Raw genomic sequence first — 8,622 nt, forward strand, 5'->3', positions numbered from 1 at the left:
GGGAGGCTCGGGGCCCGAGGTCACGCCCCGCCTCCGACGCTTGGCCCCGGGTGACCTTGGGGTAGGCGCTGCACCCCCTGGGCCTCAGTTTCCTCTGCGGTGAAATGAGGACTGTGGGGTCTGCTGGCCCGGGGGAAGTCCTGACCCAGGGTGGGAGGGGCTCGTCGCTGCTGCGCCTCCCCCCCAGCCTCTCGGGAGCCAGTGGCCACCTGGAGGAGGGGGTGGGCGGGGCTGCCCCTGCCCTAGGTGGGATGGGGGGAGGGAGAGAGCCACCTCTCCTATGAAGGCAAAGAATCCCCGAGCACTCGTGCACAAGCTGAGCTAACTGCAGTGTTTTATGTGAGGAAGCAGCTCATGCACCTGAAACCTGGGTCTCGGGCATTTGGATATTTTTGGAGGGAGGTAGACGGGAGGGTTTAGACAAAGCATATGCTTTGGGTTATTTAGGAAAGAAAGGGAAACCTAAACCTAGCTTGCCGTGGTCCTACGACTAGCTTCTCAACACCCTGTGGCATCCAGGTGTTTGTGACACAGTCTGAGTTTCGTCAAATATGGTGACTTAAACTAATCTAGACCAGCCGGAAGTGCCGCCCAGTGAGAGCTGTGCAAACATAATTTGGTATTTTAAAGTAGAAAAATGTCCCTCTGCAAAGAAATTCCTGATTACCTTCAGTTCAGGTTCAGCCCTCTGTTGGAGGCCACAGCAGCTGTGGATGGAAGCAGCTTTTCAAACCCACTTTTTTGTTACCCTGTTGGTGGGAGGCTCCAAAATGGACTGGATCTCAGAGAAAGACAGAAACAGCTGTGTAAGGGCCTAAGATGTTGCAGGCTCCTTGCTGAGAGGCAGGAAGAGCACAGAACATTGCTGGGTGGGTGGATTTTTTTTTCTTGTAGACAAAGAGCTAAACCAGGTGCATCTTGAGAGAGAAAATGGCTTCCTGTCCTTTGAGAGAGGTCCAAATTCCCTTCTGAGCCCTACTGGCTCTGATTTTTAAAAAAGATTAAAATGGCTAAGGTTTTGGGGGGGTTTTCTGGGAAATGGGTGTGTGAATTTACCTCTGCTGAGCCTTGGAGGAGTGCCTGGAATGGATCCTTTAAAGATTTTCCGATAAGGAGAATGAATTCCTCGGGGGGGGGGGGGGGAGGTAAGGAGGAAGAGGGAGTGTGGAAAAGGTGAGTTGTATTCTCAAAATTCAGGTTATCTTTAACTTCTGAATCCGGTAAAACATGTTTTACTTCTCTTCCCTGGAAAATTGACAGGGAGATACTTCGAACTTTTTCCTACAGTTCTTTAACTCATTTATTCTATTCTTTGGCTATAGATAATCCCTTTATTAAGAGGTCAAATGGGAAAAGGAGACTTTGTTATTTATATTACTTTTATCTTTGTGCACATCTTATCTCTCCTACTAGTCTAAACTAGGAGTACCTCCTTGTCTTTCCTTCTGAGCTTAGCACAGTGCCACAAATTTCCTAGGTGCATAATAATGTTTATTGGATAAATGTCATAGGTCACTTCAGATTACAGATATAGTTGATTTAAAATGTGAGACTAGTTTATGGTATACTGTAGGAAATTTATGGTAGATGGAAGGACCTTTTGCTTTAAAGGGAAAAGGCAGTTTAAGAAACACTTATAAAAGTTTGATAATTCCTTTTCTCTATTGGAAATTTCCATCAGGTCAAACGAGTACATAAGTGTCAGATGAATTGTGTTGGAATGATATAAGTTTGTTCAGCTGTGGAGGGAATTTCCTGTCTCTTTTTCCTTTCTTCCTCCCTGCTCCCCAATAGATTGCTACTTTTGTGCAGATGATAAATACCAAGTGGTTATCCTTTACTCAGAGGTAGACACTGTTTCCCTGTTAACTTGTGCAGTCTCCTTGAAAATGTGAGACTGGTGGGCTGTGGGATGTAGGGAAATGAGGACTTCCCATGAAGTCATGGCATACCAAAGATTAAATTAAATAATTTAAAGTTCATTAAGCCTTTCTTTATCCTGATAAAATGAATCATTTCCTTTAAAGAGCAGGTAATGCTTCATGGAAAACATTCTTTTTAAAGGCCTTGGTTTGGTGTTTTCCCCTTCTTTTGCTAAATACATTTGCATGAAAACAGAATCTTTGTTTCTTTGGAGTCCCTCTGATCTTCTAGCTTATTCTCCAACTGAAGAGACCCCTTTGTGATATTTCCATGGTGGCTAATTATTCTCTTTAATAATAATAGTACACACTGTATTTTTTGTTCACGATGCATTGCACATGTATAAAGACAGTTCTAAGAACCTTAAAAGAAGGAATACTGGCCGACTTTATTAAAGGGGAATGGGGTGTGCCTCAGACTTGACTAAGACCCCTTTGCAAATAAACTTTTTTTTTTAGAGGAGAGGTGTGTTATTTGGGGGTGGAAGTTGGGGAGAGGGTTAGTTTGGATTTAAAGGACAAGAATGGGAGGGAGTGGATGTGCTGCTAAAGTAGATAGAGCTCTGGATAGCAACAGGCAATTGGAGGAAATGAGCCAGGACAGTAGCCATACACCTTTGTGTAGAGCAGCAAAAAGACAAGGAGCCTCGAGTCTAAGGAGAAAACCCAGAGATTTTGGTGGGATTACAATGTGGTAGGAACTCTGAAAAGAGAATTCCAGCTAATGAATGGGGGTAGGAGAAGTAGGATGGAGGAGGGATGAGGATGATACATAAAGTAGCCTGGTAAAGAGCTGGAATTGGTGGTTCTCTATACAGGAGATGTCAGTCAGTAGACTTATTAAGGGTCTACTGTGTGCCAGACATTGGAAAAAGACAGTCCCTGCTCTCAACAAGCTTACTGGTGTATAAAGTCACTGCAATGTTGGTTCCTTCTTTCCACTTGAACTTAATAAATGCCTATTTTGTGAGTAAAACTGTGCTAGTTACAAAGAAACAAAAACAAAACTGCAACAATCATTGCCCTCAAGGAACTTAGGCAATATTGAGGGAAACAACATACCAGATAAATACAAAATATCTAGGAAGTAGATACACAATAATTATAGGGGAGGGCCCTAGCAGCTAACCCTAGGGGGTAATCAGGATTGGTGTTTTATAAGAGGATGCTTTTAAGATGAACCTTGAATGAAGAATTTCTGTGGGTGTGAGGTGAGGAAGGAGGTGGGCATTTTTGGCATGGGGCATAACTTATGCAAAAGCTTGCAACCTGAAGCAGATCAGATGCCCAGAAGCAGATGTTATGGGGGAACAACAAATAAGACCTGTGTGCCTGGAACATAGAGTGCATGGAGAAGAGAAATGATGAGTAAGTCTGGACACAGGCTCGAGCCAGATTTCGAAAGGCTTTAGGAGACAGACAAAGCAGTTTGTTTTATCCTAAAGGCGGGAGGGAGCCACTGAAGCTTCTGGAGCAGGGCAGTTAGTCAGACACAGGCAGACGTGTGTTTTGGGGTGCTTTGGCTGCTGTGTGAAGGCTGGTTACTTTGAGTGGAGAGGTTATGGAGCTAACATTTGATAAGACTTGGTGGCTACTGATTTAGCCAAAGGGTAAAGGAGAGGAAAGATTTGATGTCAGGTTGTGAACCTGGGGAACTGGAAGAATGGCAATTTCGGTAATAGCGATAAGGAAGTGAGGAAGAGGGGAATATTTGGGGGAAAATAATGAATTTTGTTTTGGATGTTTTGAATTTGAGTTGCTTTTGGGACATACAATAATAATAATAATAAGTAACATTTATGTAGTACCTTCTCTTTGTCAGGTACTGTACTAATCACTTTACAAATATTCTCTTGTTTGATCTTCACAACCTGGGAAGTGGGTGTAATTATTATCCCCTTATTGTATTGCAAACCGATTAAGTGACTTGCCTAAGGTAACATAGTTGTTAGTCTCTGAGGACTGGATTTGAACTCAGGTCTTCAGGGACTCCAGATCTAGTGCTCTATCTAGTTCGAAATGTCCAATAAGTAGGCAATTGTGAAACAAGAGTGGAATTCAGGAGAGACTAGGGCTGAGTATATATAGATATGAGTCATCTGTGTAGAGATGATACTTAAGCCCCTAGAAGCCAATACAATTAAGAGTTATTGGATTAATAAGGAAAATGTTGAATGCCTATTTCTGTATTTTCACTTCCACTCAAAGAATCTTCATTCCATTCCTAGTCAGAGCTGTATCTTAGGTTAGAATTTAGGATGATGAGGGATAAAAATTGAACACTAAGAAAGCTATGTTCTCTTGTTTAAAAATAACTTATTCTAAGTTTGTCATATTTATCTTCAACTTCTCATTAAAACTAGTAGGAATTGGCATAATGGAAACCAAAAAAGGGAGTAGCATAAGTGCCTTGTTCTATACTGTTACCCATGCTCCCTCCTAGAGGAAGAGGACTCCAGGAAGGCCTGTCCACACTCCAGGTCGTTGGGGAGAATTGAAGGTTTTCTAAAAGGAAACAGAGACAGGACTTCACAGGGAGAAAAGGGAACTGAGGCAAAGAAGGGGAGATGTGACCCATGTCCCGTTGTTGGAGAAATGTTATGCAGAGAAAAATGGGAGAGTAAACAGCAACTGTAAAATTAGAGCTTAAATCAGATTGGAGGCTCTTTGTGAAGGTGAGAGAGACCGAATGCTTGGGGAAGAAGAGTCTGCTTATCCTCCAGAGAAGGATATAGCAGCAACTATCAGGAGAAGTACTCAGAAAGGGGACTATTTTGTGATTCCCTGTTCAGCAGTACTAGCCAGCTAGTTTTTTGTGGTCTTCACCTGGCATGCATCCGAGATTGAAGAGAGCTGGCCATCCAAACATTAACAAAATGGGTGACTGCTCCCTCTTCTAAGGATTTGCATGGGTGCAAATGTCACTTTCAGAAGGAATCTAAAGGCATGGCCAACTTTTATAAAGCTTTGGGCAATAAACTAAAGACTGGAAGGGTACAGGTTGTGTTCTCCTTCCTGTTACCCATTGAAAGCAAGAGACACAAGAAGAAAAGTTAACTTTGGAAACAAACAACTGCCTAAGAATGCAGTGTTGGAGAATGGGATTTTGACTTCTGGGCTTATAGCTTAAAATGCTGGAGTGACAGATATCTGGTCAGATATGGACTAGTAAAGACTGAGAAGAATCTATTTGCTATGTCTCTTGCAAATTTAATCAAAAGGGTTGTAAACCAAAAGGATTACGTAGAGATTCCATAAGAGAGTAACTGTAGAAGGATAGTAGCTGAGATATCCAGAAATTCACAAAGACAAAATTCAAGAAAGTGGTTGGATGTAAAAACTCAGAACTTAAACTACCTATACAAAATGCTTGAAGAGTGGACACCAAGCAAGGGCAACTGGAGGGCCTAATTGAGGGAGGCACTTGGGAATCATTTTTGCAAAAGAAATAACAGGACCATTTTCTATCCCTAAGCCTGCCCCAGGGAGGAAATCCAAGAACCATGAGAGGGATGCTGGAATATTTAGGTGAAGGTCAGAGAAAGGAGAAACAAAATCAGAGTGTACCATAAGATCACAAGCACAGAGGCATGAGAGTCCATAGTGAGGGGATGTTTGCTGGAACTCTCTGTCAAAAGCAGAGCACTTAGAATAATTTGATTTGCTATTAGTGATTATTTTTCCAAAAGTGGTTACTAGGGTAGAAGTATTGGTGATAGAGAAGTCCAGGAGTAATCTATGGATACAAAGGGAAACAATTCCAGTGAGAACAGAGGAGATTTGTCTGAAGAGGCTAAAATGAATGTCCAGGAACCTTCCTGAGCAGGGTGGATTTTGGAAAAGAGAGGCCGTGGAGAGAGCAGAGTGAGATTCGCCTATTCAAGGACCTCCCTGACCATTATAGATTATTGAGAGAATAAAGATGATAGCAGTCTGGCAATCTGCAAGAGTCGGCCTCTTCACATGTGATAAGGGTGAAGGAGGAGATGTTGGTGGAAGGCATCTGAGTAATATGAGATGAGAAGAGGATGTTCTAGCCTTAATTTTTTTCAATGAAACATGAGGCAAGGTTCTCAGCTCAGGGAGAGTGGGGGGGAGGAGGAGCCATGAGAATTTGGAGAAGGGATGCAAAGGTTTGGAAGAGCCACTGTGGAGAATGTGATGGGTGATTAGGAAGGTGTAAAAGTATTGTCTCACTACATAGTGAAGGCCCAGGTGAGCTTATGTAACACATTTGTAGTGAGGCCAGTCAGCAGAGTTTCTTGATTTTTTTTTCCCCAACTTTGCTTGGTAGCACATGAATAGGAACAAAGGCCATGGATGGTGAGAATGATCAAAGATTGAGGCTTTGCAGGGCAGTGTTGGCTGTGCTATAAGGGGACAGGGTCTTCAGAAGAGGAGAATGTAGAGGTGAACTGGTTCATCAGCAGATGAAGATGAGGAAAGGAGAAAAATGGAGCCAGGGCAGAGGTGATGGCCTGGAAAGAAACTGACAGGTAGAGGAGTTACTGGGGCTGGTGGTGAGGATAAAGAACCAACTTTGAGATGAAAGGCAGAGGTGGAATGACAACAGATTGTTATCAAAGAGGGAAATTTCAGAGTTAGTGAACATGGATGTTGGAACACTCATGGGTGATGAGAAGGGTACGACAATCTTTGTCTATCTGAGGTAGAGGGGAGGAGCAGGGCATAGGAAATAAATAGGTTAATTGTCTGGGAGGTGATAGTGTTTGAGGGAGTTTCAGTGTGTATGTCCAAGTTCCCTAATCTGAGGGTAGGAATTGGGGAGTTTCTCCAGATTTCAGCCAAACTTTGAATGCAGTAAGTGGTCAGATGGATTCAGAACTTGTGAAATGACCAGTGCAGAATGATCCTTAATGTCTTCCATGACCAGGTGGCTCTTGTTACATTCTTCAGGGATCTGTGCTTGGCCCTACATTTTTGAATGTTGTAATCCATGGTTTAGATAAAGGTGTAGGTAGTATGCTAACCAAACACAGTTGATGGGAAGCTGGGCAGGATTTAAAAAAAAAAGTGATTTACTTTTAGTTTACAACATTCAGTTCCACAAGCTTTTGAGTTCCAAATTTTCTCCCCCTTCCTCTCCTCCCCCTCCTCCCCCATAGTGGTATGCAATCTGATATAGGATTCTAAAAATACTGTCACATTAAACATTAGTCAAGTTGTAAAGAAGAATTATAACCAATGGAATAAACAACAAGAAAGAAGAAACAAAACACGAGAGAGAGCAAGTAGTTTGCTTCAATTTTCATTCAGACTCTAGTTCTTTCTCTGGATATGGATATCTCTTTCCATCATGAGTCTTTTGGAGTAGTCTGTAGCAGCAAGCACCCCAAGTGTCCTCAGGGTTTGCTGCCAACACAGGTTCTTAGATCTGCTTTGTTAAAGGAAAGCAACTGAAAATGGGTTAACAAGCTTACTTTAATCAGTCAAACATATATCGTTTACCTCGTTGAGGGGAAAAAGGTCAGCACCCCGAACTTCAAAGTATACAGGCAGAAGTATCAAGACAGAAACAGATCAAGTAGACAGCTTTCCAAACTGTCCAACCATTACATCCATACCAAATCAACATCTGGGTTTCAACATCTGGGTTTTTCAAAGCCGGGGGGCTCTGGACAACGGCTTCCCAGAATCCATATCAAATCACAGAACACTTCTCAAAGTGAGCCCCCTAAACAAAGCCTCACATCAGGGCTTATATAGCCTTCTCCTGGCTCAGAGAATGTAACAACCTTATTGACCCACTGGCCAATCAAAAAGTATCTACTGAAAAACAAGCCTCCCACCCCAGGCTTCAGGTGCACTTTAGCCTAGGGGCAGGGAAGATCTTCCAAATTTGCATTCCCATTACATAGTCTTAAAGTGTTGTATGGTTGAGAAGTCCAGTCTATCAAAGTCAGTCATCACAGATACAATATGTCTGTAATTGTGTACAAAGTTCTCCTGCTTTCCTCACTCACCATCAGTTCATATAAATCTTTCCAGGTTATTAGGAAGTCTTGTCTGTTCCTCATTTCTTATAGCAGAATAGTATTCCATTTCATTCTTATACCACAATTTGTTTAGCCATTCCCCAATTAATGGGCAACCCCTTGATTTCCAATTCTTTGCCATCACAAAAAGAGCTGCTCTAAATATTTTTGTGCATGTGTGATCTCTTTGGGACACATGGGCAGGATATCTTAGCCATAGATGACAGACAGGGTCAAGAATCTTGACCCTGTAGTGCACTGGGCTAAATCTAATCTAAATAAGTTGTGATTCAGTAGGGCTAACAGCAGAGTCTTGCACTTGGGCACAAAAAAATCACAGATAGAAATTCACAGATAGAAGGTAGGGGAGGCAAGGATAGACAGGAGACAGTTCTGGAAAAGATCTGAGAATTTTAGTGGAATATAAGTTCAATGACTCAGCAGTGTGACAAGGTGGCCAGAGAAGGTAATGAAGTCTTGGACTGCAGTCAGAGGCATGGATGGCTTCCAGGAACAGGAGGTGATCCTTCTACTCAGTCCTCATCTGGCATATTGGGTTCAGATCTGAACACCAAGAAGAATATTAATAAACTGGAGGGCATCCAGATGAGGGGCAGCTAGGATATAGGATACAGAGTCTCGAGGCCATGACAAGGAGAGGAGAGCTTGAAGGAACTGGGCGTTTAAAAAAATATATATTTTAG

At 42.5% G+C, this 8,622-nt stretch overlaps 1 protein-coding gene across 3 annotated transcripts in view; it reads left to right on the plus strand.

The window, feature by feature from the left end:
* FAM222B (family with sequence similarity 222 member B) overlaps positions 1-8,622 on the plus strand; it is a 71,230-nt gene that overhangs the window by 320 nt on the left and 62,288 nt on the right. Inside the window, exon 1 of one of the 3 annotated variants that reach the window (XM_069089786.1) lies at positions 1,151-3,290. The exons of the other annotated variants lie outside the window; for them this stretch is intronic. The gene's annotated coding sequence lies outside the window, so the exon portion shown is untranslated. Of the gene's footprint in view, positions 1-1,150; positions 3,291-8,622 lie in introns of those variants that run through there. 3 annotated transcript variants of the gene reach the window in all.

Source organism: Petaurus breviceps, unplaced genomic scaffold, assembly GCF_028583685.1.
Source record: "Petaurus breviceps papuanus isolate PSGF00001 unplaced genomic scaffold, PetGlider_PUasm1.0 186, whole genome shotgun sequence".
Classification (NCBI taxonomy): domain Eukaryota; kingdom Metazoa; phylum Chordata; class Mammalia; order Diprotodontia; family Petauridae; genus Petaurus; species Petaurus breviceps.